This window comes from Somniosus microcephalus, chromosome 1 (assembly GCF_052327205.1).
Source record: "Somniosus microcephalus isolate GS21.2 chromosome 1, FLI_Smic_1.0, whole genome shotgun sequence".
Classification (NCBI taxonomy): domain Eukaryota; kingdom Metazoa; phylum Chordata; class Chondrichthyes; order Squaliformes; family Somniosidae; genus Somniosus; species Somniosus microcephalus.
In genome coordinates, this window is record NC_140987.1 from 139,847,302 (window position 1) to 139,873,085 (window position 25,784).

The 25,784-nt window shown below is 42.7% G+C and overlaps 1 pseudogene; it reads left to right on the forward strand.

The window, feature by feature from the left end:
- LOC147124381 (uncharacterized) overlaps window positions 1-23,936 on the forward strand; it is a 300,576-nt pseudogene extending 276,640 nt beyond the window's left edge.
- The last annotated feature ends 1,848 nt before the right edge of the window (window positions 23,937-25,784 follow it).

Here is a 25,784-nt window from a genome sequence, read left to right on the forward strand (position 1 = left end):
AAGTAAAAACAACGAAAGGGCAACAAGTTAATGTGATTGAGGACACTGATTTAAGTGAGACATTTTTTGTAGGAATGGTGTCATGTGACGATATCAAAAAAGATACAGAAAATGTACAGCCCTCTGAAATGGACAATGCTGAACATAAAGTCAATGCAGTAAAAGTGGACAAATGGATGATCCCACTGCAGATAAATGGAGCATTAGTTACATTGAAACTGGACACTGGGGCAAAAGCAAACTTAATCAGTATGGGTGACATAAAAAATATGAAGGAAAAGCCCAAAATACAGAAAAAGTCAGTACTACTGAAGAGCTATAATGGACAGAAAATAGATAGCTTAGGTGTATGCAGACTTAAAGTGACAGTCAAAGACAAAGTGCATCATCTCATGTTTTCTGTTGTGGCTGAAAGACTTGATTCGATACTAGGTGACAAAGCTTGTGAAGACTTAGAACTGGTCAAGAGAGTCTACCATATAAACTGTGCCATAAGCAGACCAGATGACTCAGGTGATGAAGCACAGAGCCCATCAAGGATGAAAAGGCCAAAGGGTAACCATGTCTTCAAAAAGCCTAGTTTCTCCAAGAAGAAAGAAAAAGACTTTAAGGTCAAAGAGAAGCCAAAGGAAGAAAAGCACAAAGAGGAAAAACACAAGGAGAAAAAGTCCAAAGATATAACCGCAGCAGATGTTGTTAAGCAGTGGAAAGAGAAAAAGAAAAAAAGAAGCCTGCACCAGAGCAGGAAGCAGTTCCAGTGGCTACTCCTTCTTCCCTCAGGCCAATCTTTGGTGTTCCATTAGCCGAGGCTGCTGAGAGGACTATGCTGTATGATGGGATCCAGCTGCCAGCAGTTTTTCGAGAGTGCACTGACTACATTGAGAGTTATGGCATGAAGAGTGAAGGAAACACTGAAACCCTCTCCAAGCAAAGATCGCAAGGAGACCTCGATCTATACAAGAGCAGATTGATGACAATGCCGCAATTGCATCTTGTCATTCACCGCCAGAACAATCTCATGAAGACACATCAGACTTACCCGTGTTGAGAAGATCCACGCGTGAAGTAAAAGAGCCTGATAGACTTAATCTTTGAGTACAATGTAAAGCTTTGAAAATGTGTTGACAGTTTTGAAAATGTTTATGTTTATACAGCACTAACAAAAGTGTTACTGATATTATCTTTATTGTTTTCTTGAAAGTTGATTGATATTGATTTTGTTAAACCTCAAAGAAAGGGGATGTAACGATCAATAACATGTCATTCTATAGTGGACACTAGGTGGAGCCGTAGAGCTGTATATAGCTGTATGTATAAGACTACACTACCCAGCTGTATATATATTAAGACTACATTACCCATGAGGCACTGGGCTACCCACAAGGCAACAGTCAAGATGGCAGCCTGCACACAGGAGCACACATGCTGCATCTCTACAGATACTGTACCTAGAGAATGTGTACTGAATAAATGACTAGCTAGAAGCTAGCTGTGTTCATAATAAGAATGTCTAGTTATTAATGAACATAACAGACCCTGCAAAGTTTTCTGGGTCCAGAGCGGAGGTTCAGTACAGGCACACCTTTATACATATACCGAGATGCACCGTCCTGTGGATTTTTGGGGTCATGACGTTCTTGTCCTGTAACCAGGATATTAGTATTGATAAAATCACTATCTGAACTGCTGCACTGTCTGTCCCATTAACATCTGCTGCGATGACATATTTCAATTTTACATTGGCTTTTAGATCACCTGTGGATGCCTTTTATCTAATTCCCACTCAAAGATAGGAACACCATCATCTCCAAGTTCTCTTCCAAGTCGCACGTTATTCAGACTTGGCATAAAATCACCATTCCTTCATCATTGCTGGGTCAACATCTTGAGATTCCCCAAGGACTGCAGAGCTCCCAGTAGACCTTCTCATGGCAACTAGGGATGGGCAATAAATGCAGCCTTTCCAGCATCATCCATATCCCAAGAACAAAAAATGAAAAAAAATACCTTGTATTGCAATGAAGTTCCATGTACACTATGTGCCCTCACCAGCTTAGCTTCTTCTCTGTAACGATCAGTGGAAAAGGCCCATTTTCTGAACGTTATTTTATTCTTAGGGCTCACACGACAATATGATTTGAAACTGCGTACAAATATTCGCATACTACACTTCATTCTTTAACTGCTGGTGTCAGTATTACCAACTAGCAAGGAGTCTCTCACTAAATTAACAGTACACCCATTTGCTTGAATGAGTTTTGGACAAGACTTTACATATGCAAGGTCTTATTCTATAATAATTACTTGTGCTCTCTGGAGAGATAATAAATAATTTTTTCAACAAGATTTCCAATTTCTGCCATGACACCACTGTCAAAAACAGGCTCCTCACTGTTTGGTTTGGGCCGAAATGATAACATTTAATTGGTCACCTGGTGGTTAACCAATAACCCTATCCTACAGGAGGTAATGCTTGGATGGTTGTTAATAGGCTGGAGGCATACTGTTCCCCCCCTCCCAGGAGACTCAGCAGAGCTGGGAATAAAGCAATTTCCTATGTTGTACTGTGTACCCAGTAGTTAATCCTCTCCACTTATGAAAAGCACAGTATTTAGCGCCATGTGTTATTGTAGGCCTACTAACTGCTGGGATGATAATAGGCAGTAATTCGGCAGTGTGTGTTCTTTTGCATAGAAATCTGCAGCAGCTTGCTGATTTCTAATTAAGTTCAACACCTAGTGTGGAATGACAGGCTAAACCAGTTAGGGCTTCACTAGATCTTAATAAATATTTGGGAACCCATGTCTTCCATTTAATTTCCTTGGTTTTATTTAACCAGAAACTACATGCATTATATCAGTCAGCTAAACACGTTTATAAAGAAGGCCACTAACAGCAAACAGAGGAAACTTTTCCAAACATGTTTACAATTCTACTACAAAGAGCGGACAGAGGAAATCTGCCAATAAGGTGATACGTTACAATCACAATCAATGTTCAAATTCCGGTTTGTATGGTTCTGTGTCTATGTGCTTATTGGCACTCACACAAAGCTGATTAATGTTATTCTTCCACTTTGTGCGCAATGATATCGTCAGGCACTCACAAGTTGCATAAGCTGTGTTGCACAATTTTATTGAACGCTCAATGCACTTCAACTCCAGCCTCAGAAAGATGCTTTTTACAATACCAGGTTGAACTTTTCACTCAACCAGCTTACTAAATCTGGGGTATTTGAAATGGTTGGTTGGGTTTTCGTTAGTTGGAACTAGATTAAGATTAATATTATTTAAGTTTAAATAACCTGCAATCCAATAAATTATTGACACATACTCCAATTTTGTAACCTGGGCTACTGATACAGGCTCAGAAGAAGATGAATAGATTGTTTAGATTTACTTAACATAGAGAAAGGTGAAGGAACAGTGCAGGTAGGTAGTGTCAGCAAATCCAAGAGGGAACAGGATAGTTTTTAATGAAAGAAGTGACTAATGGGTGTAAGATATAGTTTTGAATTTTCACAATGGCCAGATGGACTGCAATGGTGTTTTCTGGTGCTATTCACTCCCACAATTTTTTTAAGGTAGTCCAAGCTCATGACCTATGAATATGCCCCTTGCTAGAGTTGAGAGTTTTTTTTAATTATTCGATCCTGGGATGTGGGCGTTGCTGGCAAGGCCAGCGTTTATTGCCCATCCTTAATTGCCTTTGAGAAGGTGGTGATGAGCCGCATTCTTGAACCGCTGCAGTCTGTGTGGTGAAGCTACTCCCACAATGCTGTTCTTGAACTGCTGCAGTCTGTGTGGTGAAGCTACTCCCACAATGCTTTTAGGGAGGGAGTTCCAGGACTTTGTCCCAGCGACGATGAAGGATCAGTGATATACTTCCAAGTCAGGATGATGTGTAACTTGGAGGGGAACTTGGAGTGTTCCCAGGCACCTGCTGCCCTTGTCCTTCTAGGTGGTAGAGGTCACGGGTTTGGGAGGTGCTGTCGAAGAAGCCTTGGTGTGTTGCTGCAGTGCATCTTGTAGATGGTACACACTGCAGCCATGGAGCACCAGTGGTGGAGGCAGTGAATGTTTAAGGTGGTTGATGGGGTGCCAATCAAGCAGACTCCTTTGTCCTGGATGGTGTCATGCTTCTTGAGTGTTGTTGAAGTTGCACTCATCCAGGCAAGTGCAAAATATTCCATCACACTCCTGACATGTGCCTTGTAGATGGTGGAAAGGCTTTGGGGAGTCAGTAGGTGAGTACCTGGCCTCTGACCTGCCCTTGTAGCCACAGTACTTATGTGGCTGGTCAGTTAAGTTTCTGGTCAGTGGTGACCCCGCAGGATGTTAATGGTGGGGGATTCTGCGAGGGTAATGCAGTTGAATGTCAAGGGGCAGTGGTTAGACTCTCTCTTGTTGGAGATAGTCATTGCCTGGCACTTGCGTGGCGTGAATGTTACTTGCCACTTATCAGCCCAAGCCTGAATCTTGTCCAGGCCTTGCTGCATGCGGGCATGGACTGCTTCATTATCTGGAGAGTTGCGAATGGAACTGAACACTGTGCAGTCATCAGCAAACATCCCCACTTCTGACCTAATGATGGAGGGAAGGTCATTGATGAAGCAGCTGAAAAGGGTTGGGCCTAGGACACTGCCCTGAGAAGCTCCTGTAGCAATGTCCTGGGGCTGAGGAGATTGACCTCCAACAACCACAACCATCTGCCTTTGTGCTAGGTATGACTCCAGCCAGTGGAGAGTTTTCCCCCTGATTCCCATTGACTTCAATTTTACTAGGGCTCTTTGATTCCACACTCTGTCAAATGCTGCCTTGATGTCAAGTGCAGGCACTCTCACCATGATTTGACCAAAGATGTAATGAGGTCTGGAGCTGAGTGGTCTTACTCTCTATCTCTTTTGTCATCCAGGGAGCTCTGACTTCGGTTGCCCTACCTTTCCTACTTGTGTGAATGTACCTTGACTGTACCTGAACCATCTCCTCTTTAAAGGCAGCCCGTTGTCAATTACAGTTTTGCCTGCCAACCTTTGGTTCCAATTTACCCGGGCCAGATCCGTTCTCAACCCACAAAATTTGCTCTTCCTCTAATTAAGTATTTTTACTCTAGATTGCTCCCTGTCCTTTTCCATTGCTAGTCTAAACCTTATGATACTGTAATCACTGTTCCCTAAATGTTCCCCTACTGACACTTGCTCCACTTGACTCACCTCATTCCCCAGAACCAGATCCAGCAATGCTTCCTTCCTCATTGGGCTGGAAACATACTGATCAAGAAAGTTCTCCTGAACACACTTCAGAAATTCTCCCCCTTCTCTGCCCTTTACACTATTACTATCCCAGTCTATATTAGGATAGTTGAAGTCCCCCATTATCACTACTCTATAGTTCTTGCACCTCTCTGTAATTTTCCTGCTAATTTGCTCCTCTACATCCTTCCCATTACTTGGTGGCCTATAGAATACACCTAGTAGTGTAATGGCACCTCTATTGTTTCTTAACTCTAACCAAATAGATTCTGTCCTTGACCCCTCCAGGACATCCTCTCTCTCCAGCACTGTAATATTCTCCTTAATCAATACTGCCACCCCACCTTCTTTTTTTCCTTCCCTATCTTTCCTGAACACCTTATATCCAGGAATATTTAGCACCCAATCCTGCCCTTTTTTGAGCCAGGTCTCCGTTATCACCACAACATCATATTTCCATGTGGCTATTTGTACCTGCAGCTCACCAACCTTATTTACCATGCTTTGTGTGTTTACACACATTCATCAGCTGAAGGAGGTCGGTAGGTGGTAATCAGCAGGAGGTTTCCTTTCCCATGCTTGACCTGAAGCCATGAGACTTCATGGGGTCTGGAGTCAATGTTGAAGACTCCCAACTGTATACCACTGTGCCATCATCCCTGGTGGGTCTGTCCTGCCGGTGGGACAGGACATACCCAGGGATGGTGATGGAGGAGCCTGGGACATTGGCTGAAAGTTATGATTCTGTGAGTATGACGATGTCAGGCTCTCCCAATTTTGGCACAAATGTTAGTTGAGGAGGACTTTGCAGGGTTGACTGGGCTGGATGTGCAGTTGTTGGTGCCGGGTGGTCTGTCCGGTTTTATTCTTATTATTGTTTTCTGTAGCAGTTTGTTACAACAGCTAGGCCATTTCAGAGGGTAGTTAAGAGTCAACCACATTGCTGTCGGTCTGGAGTCACATATAGGTCAGACCGGGTAAGGACAGCAGATTTCCTCCCCTAAAGGGCATTAGTGAACCAGATGGATTTTCACGACAATCTGTTAGTTTCATGATCGCCATTACTGATACTAGCTTTTTTTTAAAGATTTATTTAATTAAATTCAAATTCCCCAGCTGCCTTGGAATTTGATCTCGTGTCTCTTGGATCATTAGTCCACGCCTCTGGATTACTATTATGTTTATTACCATTATCATTATGCTACCATTCCCTTTAGTGACAGGGAAGAAGATAATTGTCTAGGCTACATTCATATGCTTACTATTATACTGTGCCATCCAATAAAGAGGCGCTATCATTTGGAAAAATATTTGGCAAAAATACTCTTTATTTAGGGAGGTAAAAGAACTATCACCACATTACCTTCAAGTAGAAGTAATGAGATTTCTGTGTCATTTATGTTTGTACATTATCCCCCAAAAGGCTTGACAAATACTCTTTCATGAAGACAGTGCTTCTTTAGCTCCCAGAAGCGATCAATTATTTCCTTACTTTTAGGACTAAAATCTAAAAGAAAAACTTCAAAAGGAATCCCCAAGTTCCATAACAATGGTTTGAATTGTGTAGGAGAAGATGATTTAGAAACCATGTCCAAAGTGAGTTACTGAATTTATAGTTCTCCACTCCGACATTACATTTAAGTAACCAGCATGCGATCACTACTGAACAACTCTATTTAATTATGTCTATGACAAATTATATTAATCAATACAATTACCATAAGCATAACCATTAAAAGCATAACCATATCACAAATAACCTACTTGAAAGATACCATTCCACTTAGCTACTGTCCAATATGCCCTTAAATGTGCCATGGAGTCACAGTTATTATTTTATTATCATTTTTTTGCAGCTCCTTCCTGTTGCACTTTTATTCTGATACTTTGAGTGTGCTCTGTTACCAGAGTGCTACAGCATTTTCTCTTTACTTACTGGTGTTGCATGGATGAAAAGCACAAGATCACCTACTTTAGGTAGGATCCAATATACAAGTTTAATATTTATTGTTGATATTGTTCTGGAAACCGCATGAGAAATAAGATCCCATTTTCTTCACATTAAATTTAGCTTGTACCCTCGAGGTTATTTCATAACTTCTAGACTCTTAAAACATCAGTGCTTCATTTTTTATCAGCCTATTTAGCTTGATTTATGATTTGAAAGTTCTGTATTTAGCATACATCTTGATATATTGATTATAATTATTACAAAGTAGGGATTTTTAACAGTTGTAAGCCCTTACAAGCTTAAAATATATGTGAACATTATTTGACTTCGAATGGAATAATTTGTAAAATATAAAAGAGTGGAAATTCCTTTTGGTCATTTTCAGTTTTGAAATGGGTGCCACACATGGAGCTATGCCCCAACTGGGAGGCCTGAGGCCAGATGAAATTTGGGCCTAGGTCCTTATTAACATTATTTGGACCAGATGCCAAAGCCTGTTGCTCCTACAGAGGCAGCTCACCCATATGGAGAAGATCAATGTTGGGCCACTTGCCTCACCACTAGCAGCCCAAAGGTAAGTCCCGGGAAGGTGTGGGGTGTGGCAGTGGAGGGGTGGGCCATTCAGGAGTACTGTGGAACAGGAGAGCACTCCTGCTCTTCCTGGCTCCACAGCAATGATTTAAAAAACTTTAAAAAAAATGAATTCACCTTTTGTTGGTGGCCACTGCTTATGCTGCAGCAGCCACTGAAGAATCCTGAGCGGAGCCAGCCCGGCTCATCCTCTCCTCCAATTTCACATAGGGGGCCTAAACAGGCATTTTGACCCTCATATGTAAGGGGCCTAACTCCTGTTTTAGGTGCTGAATGTGCCACCCTAATATCGTTCAAGTGTACTTTGGACAGGGGACACTGGTCCCTGAAATTGGTCCTCATTGCGCCTATTTTACGTCTGGCATTTGGACTTTTAAATTAGTTTCATGAAGACTACTGCTAGATAAATGAAAATAATCAAATAAACAATATGTTATGAAAATAAATTCTATTTCTAAGTTAGCTACAGTGTTTGATAAACATCAGCATTTTTTAGATATATTTATATATGAATTTCTTATGAATTGCAACTGACACAGATGGGTTGCCACCATATTTGCCTTAAAATCAATAAACTAAAGCGAGAGGAACAGATAAATCCGCTTTTGTTTCTAGTACACTGAAAGGTTTCTATTTACAGCTATAATTTTTCCACAGTTGTAATTTTGTCGGTATTCTAACGTAATGCAATGCAGTTGGTGTTATCGAGGATAATGCCTATCAAACAGCATTCCTACACCTCACTGAGTCACAGCTACCAGAGAAATAAAGACATTTCAATATCCTGTATCTCAATGGATGACATTAAGACTGTAGTTTGTTGATAAAATGTACGGTATGTCAGGTTTCTCTTCTGAGCGGCTTTTTATTACCATAATTTCCAACTGCCTCCTGAATACCAATGTTTGACTTAACTGATACACCGTCTGATTGATAATTAAACAGTTTAGAAGGAAGCAAACAGGCTGGGGCTCATGTGCACTCGCCTGCTGAGAGTTATTTGATGATTCAATTGCTGTGACAGGAACATGGTCATCACATTATTTGCACATCTGCAGAGATCCTGCTTCCTACAACGCACTCAGTAAGCTGGAAAATAAAATAAAAATTAACCTTTGTCAGATCAGTAAATCCAGCACAGTTGTACAATGCTCAGGCCTAGCCTTATGACTTGTAAAATCCAATACAATTAATGAAGAAAATGACAAATGATATATATGTACCATAAATTAAACAGCTTGTACATATGTAAATATTTGTAAGCAAGCAAATATTATATTTGAGTAAATTGCAATATGATAAAGCTTTTCCTAATGGTGAGAGGTAATTTCTGATGTATTTTACAACAATCAAAGCATTTACTAACCATTGCATTCTCATTTACATATGGTAGCCTTATGATAAAGTTCCTTGTATTGGTTCTGCAAAATGCTAGAATCTATGAATGTATAATAAGTGAATAAAGATGGTGCCTAGCAATCCTGCTGTCATTGGCAGTGTTTTAAATGTCACAGAATTTGCTTAGTTAACAACTAAGTTAAACCCAGGAATGTTCTGCATACTACGGATGCATTTGAGACATTTTCATTATTACTTTTCATCACAAGAGAAGTAGAAGCAATAGCATATACATATTTAAGATTGTCTGTTTTGTGTTACAAAAGGAAAAGTAATTTAGCAACATGCTTACATCTATGCAAGACGCTTTATTTTGAAAGGATAAGCTACTGGTCTATTAAACCAACATTTTTAGGTTGTTCTACTGCTTACATTATCTGGTCATATGCAATCAAGTAAATTGTAAATAGAGATGTACCAGATTAGTATGAAGAAGTATCTGAGGTTAGCAGCTGTAATTTCAGTAAAGTGCTGCTGACTAATCTATCATGTGGACAGCGCTTTAAAAAATCAATAATTTAAGGAAACAGCTCTTGCTTTTCTACATGGACAATTTCCTAAAACTGTGAATAACAACCTATTTTAAGTACCTGGATTTTCCCAGTGAAATGTCATTGTTACAATAGTGCAAGGAGATACTATGTTAAGAAAATGAGTGCCTAACTCACTTATATTACTTCTCAGCTGAACTTTAGTTTAAATAAGACATTAAAATGTGACACTGCTGTACGAGAAGCCCTTGAAGGGATTGCACTCACTACACTACAAATCATTCACTGGGGTCATTTACATTTAGTTTGCCTTTATTTTTATATTTCACTTTTACGCCATAATCATTGTTAGGAGATGCATGAGAGTGGCCTGAGGCCGACTCACCCATCAGTTCTCTTTCTTCCCTCAGGAGAATTGCGCTGCCTCTACTTGATGGCTTTCTCCAGAGGCCCCGCAGAATTTGGGAACTAGCACTGTAATGAACCATGCACTGCATAGCACAACTCCTAGGTAGCCTAGCATAATGTGGCATTGGCATTCCTCTTTGTTCTCAATCTCTTGGCTGACACATGAGTAGTGCTGATATTAATGTGGTTTACACTAACACTGATAATAAACATTTAGTGCTGGAATGTTACCTCATTATGGTTAACGAGAACTCAGGAATGGTACCCAAGATGTCACCTGAATTTGTGTCAGCATTCCTTTTGATGAAAAAGACTGAAGAACATTATTTTGTCAGAAACATACTGGTGATTGGATTTTGATGGTGATGCAGCTACAGCTCTTTCAATACTTCAAATCTATTATTTACAACACAGCATAGTCTGGAATCTTCTACAAGGCGGTCAAGCATTGAGGGACTGAGAATACTCTGTAAACATGAGTGCAAGCTCAAGCATTTTACCAACATCATGTTAACCCCAAGATGTACTACTGCCACAAAACATGCTCTAGAGCACACTATTAATTAAAATATACACAAATATAAAAAAAATATTGTTTTCATTTTTATTTTCAATTGCTAATGGGGACAGTAATGATCAATGATGACTGGCTATCACTTGTGTATCATATTGTTAGGGGAGAAGTGACATTACATGTTTAATTAGGTCAGAGATGATACTGGAACTTATTTTATTGAATGGTACTGATATATAGCTTCTATATGCATTATAAATTCCAACAAGATGATTTTCTTGTTCAGGTGAATGAGACCATTGTGCTTATCACATTGATTTGAAATAAGTTATTATGATTTCAATATAATTATTATATTTAATATGTTCTATATAGTTAAATATATTAATTGTTATTTTATATTAATCAATTTTAGATTGTCACCAATAAATTTTCAGTGATTATATAACAATTGTTAATTATTAATAGAGCTGTATATTTCTCATAGGCTGCATTATTTTATGCAGAAATCTTGACATTCCACAAAGTCAGGAAGGGGACATGACAAATTTTATAGAAGATTTTAGGAGACTTCTATGAAATTCACTGGGGGCTTTGACTTCGTGGAACTTGAGGGACTCTGCGCAAACACTGTTGCCCTTGAAAAACATACTGCCCTGTAATCAATAACGTGGAGCACTCTAGCTGTCAACATCTAGAATGATACTTGCTGCTAGCAGCAAAACAGTTCCAGAAGACAAGAAAGATGCCTCTTGTAAAAATAATAGGTACCAAAATATGATCACAAGCTTATCTTAGGGTTTAGGCTGTAAAATGTTAAAGATTCAGTCTTGCAGTTATTGGTATTCATCAGAACATTTTCATTCAATAAAAGAGCTTTCATAGTGTGGCATCTGTGTATTTCAAAATGAAGTCAACAGAGGTGTCATTTCGATTCCTGTATAAGATAATTTGCCATATTAACCAAAATATAAAGGTACTGAGCGTTTTCATAAATTAATGTGGTAATTGGTCAAGGTTGTTTACTGCCCAGCAAACTTAGATGTTTTTTCCATCCAATTTTCACCTGGACATTTTTCTCTTGTTCCTCTTTGAAGTCAGTGACCTATTCTGAGGTTATAAGTTATGTGAGGGGGTGGGTGGACGTGGTTGTGTTTGGGGAGGATATAAAGGTCTGAGGCGGAGATGGGCCTTCAGTACCTCAGCCAAGCATTCACTCTTCATGCATGAGGCTAGTTAGTAAACATTACAGGGGCCCATAGAAACATAGAAACATAGAAGATAGGAGCAGGAGTAGGCCATTTGGCCCTTCGAGCCTGCTCCGCCATTCAATGAGATCATGGCTGATCATCGAAACCCTAGCACCTGGTCCCTACACCGACAGCCATCCCACCCAAGCCCTATCCCCGTAACCCCACGTATTTAATCCCCCCTAACACTAAGGGTCAATTTTTATCATGGCCAATCAACCTAACCCGCACATCTTTGGACTGTGGGAGGAAACCGGAGCACCCGGAGGAAACCCACGCAAACACGGGGAGAATGTGCAAACTCCACACAGACAGTCACCCGAGGCCGGATTTTAACCCGGGTCCCTGGCGCTGTGAGGCAACAGTGCTAACCACTATGCCACCGTGCTGCCCCTTTGCTGTATCCAGTGCACTCAGCTGCTTCTTGATATCATGTGGAGTGAATCGAATTGGCTGAAGACTGGCTTCTGTGATGGTGGGGACCTCAGGAGTAGGCCGATATGGTTCATCCACTTGGCACTTCTGGCTGAAGATGGTTGCAAACGCTTCAGCCTTGTCTTTTGCACTCATGTGCTGGGCTCCATCATCATTCAGGATGGGGATATTCATGGAGCCTCCCCCTCCCGCTAGTTGTTTAATGGTCCACCACCATTCACGACTGGATGTGGCAGGACTGCAGAGCTTTGATCTGATCCGTTTATTGTGGGATCGCTTAGCCCTGTCTATAGTGTGGTGTATGTGCCTTTAAGAGCAATGGTGGTGTATGTGCCTTTAAGAGCCCCAGGTGTGCGTAATGCCAGTAATTGCCACTTGGGCTATATAAGCCTGTGTATTGTGTATATCCTTTAGACCCCCCCCAGACTTGCTTAGTAAATACCTATGAACCAACTCCTGTCTTCAGTGTCTTTATCTACACACGGACACTACAGTGGCGACGAAGTGGAAATGGACTTACCTGCAATTCGGCAGCACTCAAGGACATCGATTCCTCCAGCGTCCAGAAGACTCAAGGAAGTAATAGAAACTGTGGTTTCACCAGCTGGCCAAGCTGGTGGCAGGTACTGCGCTAATCCTTCCTGGGCGTCAGGCTGGGGCTCCAGCGGCGGGCTCTACAGCTGAGACAAGCAGCGAAATCGGAGGCAAGCAATAACGGACTGGGAGGGTGCACTCGGGAGACGGCCGGCGCGGCAAGCAGGTCAGCATTTAGACCTCCGTCGGGAACGAGTCTCCAACAGTGAATAAACGGAAACCACAGTAAAACAGCGTTGTTATCGGTAGCAGCGGCAGGGAAGCGCGGGAAGCGCCATATCGTTGCTACAGAGAAAAAAAAAGCGCGGGAAGCGCCATATCTTTTTTTTGAAATGCCTAAGTCTGGCAATATTGATGCTTTTGATAACGAAACAGAGCCTAACTTTGGCAATATTGGTGTTTTTGATAACAAGATAGAGGATTGGACCACATATGTAGAAAGAGTGGAGGTGTTTTGCACCGCAAATGGAATAGAAGATGAAAAAAAAGCTTCAGTTCTTCTGGATCTAATGGGCGCAGAAACATACAAGCTGTTACGCAACTTAATCACTCCAGCCGAACCGATGGACAAGAATTTTGAAGAGATTGTTGATACCCTACACTGCCAATTCGAGGCAGGACTGGCAGATTCTCTGCAAGACAAATTCATCTGCGATCCCCTAAGTGTAGAAACACAAAAGAAGGTATCTTCTAGAAAAGATTTAACACTGGACAAGGCTTTCAGTGCAATAGGAGTGGCAAAGATAAAGCAAAGGCCACAGGACTTCGGCACCCATGAAATGACACGGGGTTTCAAGAAATGTTATCGATGCGGCAGATCCAACCATGACCAGAGGGATTGCTGGTTCAAAGAAAAAGCATGCAAGCGATGCGGAAAGATAGGACACATTCCACGTGTATGCCGATCTGAAAATAAAAAATCCACTAACGGGAAAAGAATCAATAAGGAAAAGCACAGAAAGGTACAAATGATGACGGACAGTAGCTCCAAAGACCAGAAGAGCGATAGCGACTCTGGGAACAAGAGACTAAGCTCTCTCAAATTACACAATGTAATTGCCAATGAAGATTACCAAACCATTTGGGTTACCCTCACAATAGCAGGGTCCCCAGTTAAAATGGAGCTAGATACAGGATCAGCTCTAACCGTGATAAATCGACGAGATTACGAGAGGCTACTTTCGCATATACCTCTAAAAGACACATCCACTATCTTAAAAACATATACGGGGCAGAAAGTCTACCCCAAAGGAAAAATAAGGGTGCCTGTGGTATACAACGGCAAAGAAATACAAAAGTTGTATTTATACATTCTACAAGATGGTGGTCCACCGTTGTTGGGACGTGAATGGATAAGGAAGATACGTTTAGACTGGCACTCCATTCAGGCACTGACGGTGACCAGTGAGGAAAAAAACAATGATGACATCATACCTGAACGATTAAAAGACATCTTGGCCAACGCCAAAGAAGTGTTTCAAGAGAAAGTAGGAACCTTGAAAGGCATCACCGCCTCAATAAAAGTGGAAGATGCAGCAATTCCCAAATTTTTTAAGGCAAGACCGGTGCCATACACAATACGTCCGGCAGTCGAGGCAGAGCTGGAGAATTTGGAAAAGGCAGGCGTATTATCCAAAGTAGATTGGAGCGAATGGGCAACACCCATCGTTCCAGTCATGAAAAAAGCATTGAAAAATAACTCTGAGGAACAGAGAAAAATTCGCATCTGTGGGGACTTTAAGGTGACTGTAAACCCGGTCCTTCACACGGTACAGTATCCTCTTCCGAGGATAGAAGATATTTTCGCCTCACTATCCGGAGGGAAACGTTTCACAAAAATTGACTTGGCACAGGCATATCTACAGATGGAGGTTGAGGAGACCTCTGAAAAGTATCTCACAATAAACACACACAAAGGCCTGTACCAGTACAATCGACTGGTTTTTGGAGTAGCATCAGCTCCAGCTATCTGGCAAAGAGCTATGGAGCAAGTCCTGCAAGGGATTCCGGGGACTCAATGCTACCTAGACGACATCCTTATAACAGGAGAAAACGACAACGAGCACCTTGCCAATTTGGAGCAGGTGCTCACTAGGCTGAAAGAACGGGGCCTACGAGCAAATCGCCCCAAGTGCGAATTTTTCCAAAATCAGATATCATATTGTGGCCACATAATTAATAAGGAAGGGTTGCATAAGTCACCTGAAAAAATTGAAGCAGTTATAAAAGCCCCAGCACCTGAAAATGTTTCACAATTAAGGTCATTCCTGGGATTAATAAATTACTATCATAAATTTTTACCGAACTTATCAACTATTCTACACCCTCTTAATGATCTTCTACAAACAGGAGTGATTTGGAAATGGAACGAAGACTGTAAACGTGCCTTCCATAAATGTAAAGACTTAATCACATCCGAGAAAGTTTTGGCTCATTACAACCCATCACTACCAATCAGACTGGCGTGCGATGCATCCCCTTACGGCATAGGAGCGGTAATATCCCATAGATTCCCTGATGGCTCAGAACGGCCGATAGCTTTTGCGTCACACTCATTAAACTCAGCTGAGCGTAACTATGCCCAAATAGACAGGGAAGCACTCAGCCTGGTATGGGGAGTGAAGAAATTCAACCATTACCTACACGGACAAAAATTTACCTTGCTGACTGACCATCAACCCCTCATTTCCATATACAACCCTAAAAAAGGTGTCCCCATTATGACGGCACAAAGACTACAGAGGTGGTCCCTTTTTCTAGGGGCACACCAATACAACATTGAATACAAAGGGTCAAAACAGCATGGGAATGCTGACGGTTTATCGCGCCTACCGTTGCCAACGATAGAAGAGGCACCTACAGTAGACCCAGTAGAGATATTCCACTCTACCATAGTGGAATGTCTACCGGTGACAAATTCTGCCATTGAAAGGGAGACAAGAAATGACCCTACTCTCTCACGGGTCTACGATTTAACAGTGAAGGGATGGCCAGCACATGGCGAGCCACTGTTGCCAGCATTCTCGCAAAGAAGGGAACAGCTGTCAGTGTGCCGAGGAACCTTGATGTGTGGATCCAGAGTGGTGATTCCACCCAAACTCCAGGATAAAGTGCTAAAGGAGCTTCACGAGGGGCATCTGGGTGGAGTGAAAATGAAGAACCTAGCTAGGGCGTTTGTATGGTGGCCAGGTATCGATGGAGACATCGAAGAAATGACCAAGAGCTGCCTAGGATGCCAGAAGGTCCAAAACGCTCCACCACAAGCCCCTCTACATCCATGGGAGTGGCCCTCATCTCCCTGGCAAAGGGTGCACATCGACTTTGCTGGTCCATTTATGGACTCAATGTTTCTAATCGCAGTTGATGCACACTCCAAGTGGCCGGAGGTAATAAAGATGTCCTCCACCACCACGGAAAAAACCATCACAGTATTAAGGACCATATTTGCCAGGAGTGGGCTGCCGGAACAGATATGTTCTGATAATGGACCGCAATTTGTGTCCGAAGAATTCAGAAAGTTCTTAAAGAACAATGGGGTAAAGCACTACACGTCCGCCCCATACCATCCCGCCACCAATGGATTGGCTGAAAGGTTTGTCCAGACCTTCAAGAAGGCCATAAAGGCCATGAGTAATGAAGACATAAAACTTCAGCACAAGGTGGATAACTTCTTATTTGCATATAGGAATGCAACACATATGGTTACTAACCAAACTCCCGCCATGATGTTCTACAATAGAAACCTAAGATGCCGGCTGGATTTGGTCAAGCCCAACATCCGAAGGGACGTGGAGAACCGACAGTTTCAGGGCATGAATGAAAAGCCAACTAGGACCTTCCAGATAGGCCAACCGGTTTTGGCCCAGGACTACCGTACCGAGAAATGGCAGCCTGGAACTATCTGCACACGACTAGGACCACTGATGTATACCGTGGACATCGGAGAAAGCATAATAAGACGCCATGCTGACCAAATCATCAAGTCATCCGAAAAGGGACAACCTACACCACCACTCTATACATCTAACGATGAAGTAGATATACCCATATCTACCTCCGATCCGGTGAGACTGGAACCCGATGAACCCGACACTGGCATTCAAGCTGTATCAGCCTTGCCAGAAGAACCTACTACACCACCAGAAACTACTACACCCCCGAGGCGTTATCCGGACCGAGTCAGGAAGCCTCCTGAGAGACTAACTTATAATTAATTAATACAGCAATGTATCTTATTTTGCATATAACATTTAATTAATAATTACTTAAAATATGACGTACTAGTTAGCTAGAAGGGGAGGAATTGTGGTGTATGTGCCTTTAAGAGCAATGGTGGTGTATGTGCCTTTAAGAGCCCCAGGTGTGCGTAATGCCAGTAATTGCCACTTGGGCTATATAAGCCTGTGTATTGTGTATATCCTTTAGACCCCCCCCCCAGACTTGCTTAGTAAATACCTATGAACCAACTCCTGTCTTCAGTGTCTTTATCTACACACGGACACTACATATAGCATGCTGCTTCTGCTTTTTAGCAAACTTTTTAGCAGCTTTCCCAGGTTGGCACCTCATTTTTAGGTTCACCTGGAGCTGCTCCTGGCATGCTCTTCTACGCTCCTTATTACACCAGGATTGGTCCCCTGGCTTGATGGTAATAGTAGAGTGAGGGATATGCTGGGCCATGAGGTTACAGATTGTGGTGGAATACAATACTGCTGCTGCTGATGGCCCACAGCACCTCATGGATGCCCAGTTTTGAGCTGCTATATCTGTTTGGAATCTATCCCATAGTGCCACACAACATGATGGAGGGTGCCCTCAGTGTGAAAATGGGACTTTGTCTCCACAATGACTGTGCGGTGATCACTGCTACCAATACTGTCATGGACAGATGCACCTGCGACAGGTAGATTGGTGAGGATGAGGTCAAGTAGGTTTTTCCCTCGTGTTGGTTCTCTCAACACCTGTTGCAGGCCCAGACTGGCAGCTATGTCCTTCTGGACTTGGCCAGCTCAGTCAGTAGTGGTGCTACTGAGCCACTCTTGGTGATGGACATTGAAGTCCCCGACCTAGAGTACATTCTGTGCCCTTCCAAGTGGTGTTCAAATTGGAGGAGTACTGATTCATCAGCAGAGGGAGGGTGGTAGGTGGTAATCAGCAGGAAGCTTCCTTGCCCATGCTTGACCTGAATCCATGAGACTTCATGGGGTCCGGAGTCAATGTTGAGGACTCCCAGGGCCACTCCTTCTTATCTCTTCATAGCACAAACTATTAGTCTTCCTAATAATTCTGTCCTGGTAGTCAGTAATACACCTTTGGCGTTCACTTTCACCTTTTCACATTAAGACCATCTAGCCAGAGTAGTTCACTGTGTAAATTCCCACGTCCCTCAGTAACAACTTCTTTAAAATTCCAGGTGTCCGTGACATATTAGGCTACAGAACCTACTTTCCCATCTATTTTATCATTCTTGAATGTTCTTTAATCCCTGACATTTGTAGTGATTACTGTCTTCTAGGTCAGCCATGTCTCTGAGATTCCTACTATATCGAGCAGCATTATTCATTTTACGTTCTAAGGAAGAATAAAAGAGAACATCCTCAAAGCACAGTTTTATTCAGTGAATGAAGTGCTGTTTCACACCATCAAATACATGCAAACAAGTTAATATGAATGCGTTCTCATGGTGCATTCATTAGCGAGGAAATGGTTTCACACAGCATATTAAAAATATTGATAATTTCTTTACCATTTGAAGTATATATAAGTTGTTTTTTTTTACAAAAGAAACATTAACAAAATTTGTAACTTTAACTCTACTCAGAGAATGGAGAGCAACATTGTGCCCTACATTGGCCATTGGAAGTTCACACAAAAATGTTTTTTTATATGTTATTGAAAAACCAAGGTGAAGGGCCAAAACGTGTAGTGCAGGGGACTGTCAAGTCTGTAAACAATAAAAGAGGTGAGGTAAATCTGGAAGTTGTGATTAGGCAACACTGAGCTTGAATTTCAAGGGTCGGAAGAGTATAGGAAGGAAGAAAGACCGAGAAAGGCAAGACATCCCCTAATTTTGAGATAGTGTGATGAGTCCTGAACAAGAGAGGAGCAATGATCATTGTATTCTCAATAAAATAGAGAGAGACAGACAAGAAAAGTTGTGTTGGAGAGAGAGGCTGTTTGCAGGATAGATGTGAGAGAGCGATCACCTATCACTGAACAGCACTGAAATGGCCCCATAGGAAACTAATTTCTGAACACTTAACATGTTTCAGTAGTTCTGCCCCATTGTTCTGCCCTAAACCTTGCCCCCAGGCAGCACTGTTAAATAAATTAAATGTGTCAGATGGTGGAGGAGGGGGATGGGGGAAGTGGTTAGGGGTAAAAAAATAACATTATGTGTGTGTCCTACAAAAGTATATTTGCATTATGAATTCGTAACAAATGTATTTTCCAAGACAAAAATAAATTAGAATTCATTATGCCCACATTCTTTACCTTGTGCATAAAATCAAAATTCCTTAAAATCATATTCCAAAACATAATACTTCTATATTTTTTGTGTGTAAGCAATACTTGTATAATGATTACTATCACTACTGTAAATATTACAGAAATAGGCAAGCACTGTGCTATCATTACTAAGGTTCAGTTCCAAGTATTGTGTTTTTTTCCCAGTCACTGAAATACAGACTTTGTATCTTTTTTTCTCCATGTTTCTGCTAATTTGCTCAATAGGAAAAGAAAGTTTCCAGCTCTATATATTTTTCAAAGAAATATGATCCTACTCAATAATGAGGCAAGCAGAGTTCAGTTATGTCCTGGCTAGACTGAACTGAAGACATTTTGATTAGCTTAGATTTATGACCCTAGAACAGCACTCCTACTTTAACTTTTTTTCACCATTTTCAGTGTAATTGTAGGCTACAATACTTGTTCAGTGCCAAAAAATCTGCTACAAACATATGGCTTGTTACAGTGCTAAGCAGTCCTCCTCACTACAGATGTCTGTATTGGTGTAACTTAATCTTTGGCCAGATAAGTGACAGGCCTAAACAATAGCAGTTTGCGATTTTGGGAGTGATCATTCGAGTTGCGGTGCACTAAACTCTTTAGATAATCTGTGCGGTAGCAGATCACAGATAGCGTTTGATTGCTGAATTTTCTGCAAAGCGCCAGCATAAATTACTCCCAAGCAGCTCAAAGCCCCAGTAATCACAGTTTAGCACCTTAACAATCCATTATTGGTGTTGCTGACTCCTATAAAAGACTGGGTGGTAACCTAACCAGCAGAACTGATTGGAATTTCACTCTAATGGTTGCAAATGTACTGAATCAGAGGTGGCTCTGTCTGTGGATGAGGAAGTGAACAGAAAGAATCACCATTTATAGTGACTACACACATCTGCCTAAACCAAAATCAGGAGAGAAGGGTGAAAGGAAGTTGTTTAATGCTTCCACACAATCACTTACAATTTGGAATTAGAATTAGATAGGTTCAGATGAAGAAGACCCTCTGGCCCATTTAATCTCATCCTTCCAGAATACCATCACAAGTATCTTTGCATTAAGGCTTTTCATAATGCCCACCTGAACAGGAAAACAGAAGCTCACTGTAACAGAGTGGGGCAAGGGACAGAGGTTCAAACTAATAAAAGGCAACTTTAGGACTGATATCAGAAAGTTATTCTTCACACAGAGAGTGATCAACACTTGGAATGGACTAGATTATTGGGGCGAAAACCCTTAGACCATTTAAGAAACAATCAGATGCTGCAATAGGGTGTTTCTGGAAGGATGAATTAAATTGGCTAAATGTTCTTCCTCATCTGTATTTATCGTGATCTCATCTGAAGGTCATCACCTTCAACAATACAACACCTCCTCAATATAGCCTAGATTATGTACTCAAGTCCTAAAGTAGGACTTCAACCAGACTATTCAACACTCGCGTAGATGGGTGCAATCGCAACACTCATATAGCTTGACACTATCCCAAGACAGAGCAGTTCACTTGATTGGTGTCACTACAACAAGAATCAGTATTCACCCTGCTCAACCATTGGCTGGAGCTGCAAATGTACAGTGTGCACTGCAGTAACTACCAAAAATACTTTGGCAGCATCACCCTCCCCTATGAGCTCTACCAATAAGAAGGACAAAAGCAGCAATTTCATGGGAACACCATCACCTGCAAGTTCCCCTCCAAGTCACACACCATTCTGATTTGGAAATATATCGCCATTCCTTCATTGTCGCTGTGTCAATATCCTGAATTTCCCATTTTGAGTGCATCATCACCACAAGGACTACAGTGGTTCAAGGAGAAGGTCCACCATCTTTTTAGGCAATAAATGCAGCATTTCTTGTGTTGCCCACATCCTGAAAACAAATTAAAAAAAAGCAAGGGTGCGGCCAACTGAACCAAGGTTACACTACTGAGTGAAGTTGACACTTCATTTGATTCTACCTCCAGCAGTATGAGTCTATTACAAGGGGGCAATGCTGCCGCTGGAAGAGATACTGCACAGCAAATTTAAAGGGCCCGCACCGTGGGAAAAAACATTAAAGGGACATTGATCCACAGTATCACATCGGATATCATTTCCTTTCTTCTTGAGTGCTAATGATAGGAACCTACCGCCAGACTCAAGAAAGGCAATGGAAATGGAACATCTTCATTCACAATATTTAACCAAATAAATAACAGTAGCCCACATACACAAATTCAAACAAAACCTCCTTCTATTCTACACATCAATGCATTCACATATCAATGAATTCCCTCATTATGACTTGCACACTCATTACAAATAATAAATGCACAGATGATAAGTACCACAACGAGCAAGTGAACGACTGACCAGGTAATCTGTTTTTGGTGGTGTTGTTTAAGGGATGAATGTTGGCCAGCACCGTGGACTAGTTTTGATTGCCTAAGGGGGTCAGAGAGGATTTTTCCAGATTTCTTTTCCCTAATTGGCATGGGGTTTTATCTGTTTTTTCACCTCTCCCGGGAGCTTGCATGGTTCTGGCTGGGTAGAGAACATCTATCATGATGCATAAGGCATCACAACTATATGAGACAAGTTAGTTGGACCAATGGGTCTTTTTTTGTTCATCATTTCGTATGTTCATATGTTTGGTCTTTATTCAGGGCTTTTCATAAATCATGGAAAATTATGAGGGAATAGCATTGAACATTTTTGGAGATATTGGGGTCAAATCAAACTCAATTAGTAAAGCGAAGACAGTCATAAAGCAGAAGTCTATGTTAGACACACTGAGATCCCCTTACAAAGCCATTGGAGATATCATTCACAATGTTCTGAGTGAAGAGGATGAGATTGTAAACAGTGCAACAGCACCTGAATTCACCACCTGAAATGAGTTTGTTAGTTAAATGGACACTTACAATAGCTCTTTGTTGAATGGGAAAATGGATTCGAAAGGAAATTTAGTTCAAGTTGGCAATTTCTTCAGATGTTCTGTTTTGAGGTTATGCTTAATTGCATTAGTTCTAATATGTATTTAAGGAATATATTTGCACTTTTTTGTATACTGGGTAGCAAAGTTACAGTGTGCCATTGGAAATATGTTAGTGTAATCTACTTAGTCAGTGGCCATAGCCTGTATTTTAGAATGGATTGTATTGAGGCAGTTAATAAGTTGGTACAATATTGAGTGGGTTGTCTTATTATGTTTATTCTACAGGGCATTAGGAGTAAGGGGTTGAGAAATTGGTTAAGGCCTGAATATGTGTGTGGGCAGCGCGAAGCGTGAAGTGCGATGTGCCTGCGCCCATTCAAAGTGGTGCAGGCACCACACCCACATCACTCAACTATCAACAATCTCTAGCAATCACCACTCATACCTCACAATCATAGCTTCACCTCACCCTCACACACTTCCCACTGCTGCAAGACTCACACCCACATCTCACACCATGCATACACTGTCACCTATTCAAACATGGAAGGCACATCACCCAAACACATTGCACCACATTCACTCACACACTTACTTTTCCCTTGCAGGCAAAGGTGGCTGGGAGCAGCAGCAGATGGGTGGGGGGGAAGCCCGACTGCAGAACTTGACAGAACTGGAGCAAGCAGTGCTGTAGATCATTGGAGGGGCTGTCACTGAGTCCGTGGTGAGTGGGGAAGTTGAAAGCATTGATGATGATGATGGTATGTTCATACCTAATCCTTCTTCTCACATCCCACTTCCCCCTCATCCCACAATCTCTTCTGATGGTTTAACCACACACATCTTGCTTCCCCCACCCCTCCCGCCCACCCTCGCCACAACCCGACCCGAGTGCTTTTTTTCTTTCAGATACCCAAGATATCCCACCAGCACAGCCAGTCCCCGAAGACATGGAGGAGGAGAGTGAAGGAGAAGAGGAACCGTCACTGTATTTGACACTCGCAGGCACCAGCTCAGAAAATTACGCTGCGTAGACTTTAGAGGGAAGTATAGAGGAGGGATCTAACACAGTGAGTCACCAGGCATGAGTGGCCTGCAGCCAGGCCAGGGGGAAAGGGTAGCTCAGGTGCCAGCTCCCCGGAAGGCAAGTTCGTGCATGAATTCTGCAGCACAGGGCTCAGATGATGACCTCGATGGGGTAGTTCTCGGAAGAAGGGTGATGGGCATGCACACAGAAATACTTGGTGCAATGGCAAGCCTGCCGGAGAGCCTCTTGCCAGTATCAAGAAGCATAGAGGAGTCCCGCTCCAACATCGCACAGGGCCTTGCGCAGAGCTTGAAGCCATTGGTTTCCAGGATGGAAATGATAGACAACTCCATGAGAGACCTTGTGGACCCAGTCATGATGCTGTGTATGGTGGGCGATGCCGCAGCTTCCATTGCAGCACAGGAGAAAGCAACCCAACGTCTCACTGCTGCAGTGGAAGCTCAGACTGAGGCCATCGTGGCTGGGCTTACGAGTGTGGAAAGGAGCTTGCAGGATCTCACAGCAGTCCAGCAATCTGTCCCCCAACAGAAGGCTAGCAATGCTGAGGTGCCGCCCTGGGGGAGTGGCAGTAACCTGTAGTACTGTGCAACTTCGCTCACCAAATCTGGGGTGAACAGGCAGTCACCCCGTACGGCCTTTGCCCCAAAATAATTCTAATTAGCTGAACCTGAAACATGGCCAGGGTCAGCCAAGGTCAAGTTGGCTATGTACGAAAAGTACATCACCTCTATTATGATGGGCAAGGTTTGGGGATGGGGCAGTGATGTAAATCTACGCTGAAGCTGAGTTTAAAAGGCACATGGAACACCACATGAAAGTCTTCTTACACAAAAAATGTAACAGTTCAGTCTGTTAATTATCCTGTTAACCCCTTCCTGGTCTCAGAGTGCTGGATTTTGATACTGGAGGCGTGTAGGAGGCGGGACTACAACTTTTGGGGTTGTAGTCCCGCCTCCATCGAGATGTGGCCAACCCACGTGATTTTCACTTGATTGACCCTGTTGAGCCCACTGGGCAGGCGCAACAGGCCAATTAAGGGCCACCTGGCAACAGGTGATGTCAGATTGACATTTCATCTGTCAAGACCTTTTGACAGATGAAGTAGCAGTGTTTGACAGCTCTTTGAAGCTGTCAAACACTGACATTCTGTACACTAAGTTAACTCCTTCCTCTCAGGCTGATTTAGAGATCTCTCCAGAACAGAAAGCTGAATGCTGCAACTTTTGACAGCTCGCGGCCATTCTGCTTTCTGTGCCGGTGAGATGAGGGACTCCCGAGACCTGAAGGAAGGAAGGCTGTAAAAGTAAGTAAAGGTAAGTAAAACTTATTTAAACACTTTACACACACCAAAGACACTTACCTCTGCACTCATGCACCCATCTCTCACCTGAACACCGGACATCTCGAACCCTCCAAGCCCTTCAGCCCGACGGTCCCCCTCGCTAACTTGGTGTGGTTTGGAGCTGTCGGGAATCCCACACTTCAGGGATAAAAATAGGGATTAGGCTAAAAACTGCCTGTTAACTACCTGTTAACAGACAGTTAATTGGCACTAATCCCCTTCCCGCCTCAGGGAGGCGGGTCCCAGCACAGGTCGGGTATCTGCCTCCTTTGAAACTGGCATGGAGGCGCGTTGGAGGCGGGATGGGTTTGTGCCCCCCGATTTTGCGAATTTAACCCCCCCACACGCCGCCAATCCCACCTCAACGGCCCAATGAAAATTGAGCCCTTTATAAGCTCTGACATCTGTGAACTTCCGGAAGCAGCGATGGACGGTGAACTGGGAGATGTTAGCTCTCTCTCCTGCTCCAGACTGGAAGGATCTGGTGATGATAAAATTGAGGGCCGCTGGCAGAGCCGTCATCACCCTGCTCTGACGCTGCAGGTCTGGTTGCAGGAGGTGGCAGCATTCAGTGAACTCCTCCTTGGTGATGCGGAGCCTCCTAATACACTTCTCCTGGCTTCGATGCAGGCAGGTGAAGACCCTAGGTGGGTAAGGCCTCCTGCTGAGAGCCCTCCAGCCCCTCCTCCTCCTCCCTCTGTGAGCATCTTGTCCTCTTCTTTGCTGCCTCTGCTCCATCTCCATGTCATACTCGAGCATGAGGAAGACTACAAGCACAGACCCCATGACTGTGAGCAAATGGTGTGAGCAGAACCCTTTAAATGAGAAGCAAGGTGTTCTCCACTTGCAGCAACACTCCCTGTCACCTCACCAACTTTAAATAACTATAGAAAGCTTCAAACAGTTGCACAAACTTACACAGAACCAGTACAAATGAAGAAGCAAGTCAGCTGCAAGTTGTTGATGATGCCTTTAAACAGCACTGGTCAGGGGGTCCTTCCTGCTGCTGAATGCATGTTCAGCTGGTCGTGATTTGGAGGGGGCGTTAAAAGGTGCGGCGACATCCAAAAAGGCAGGTCGTGCAT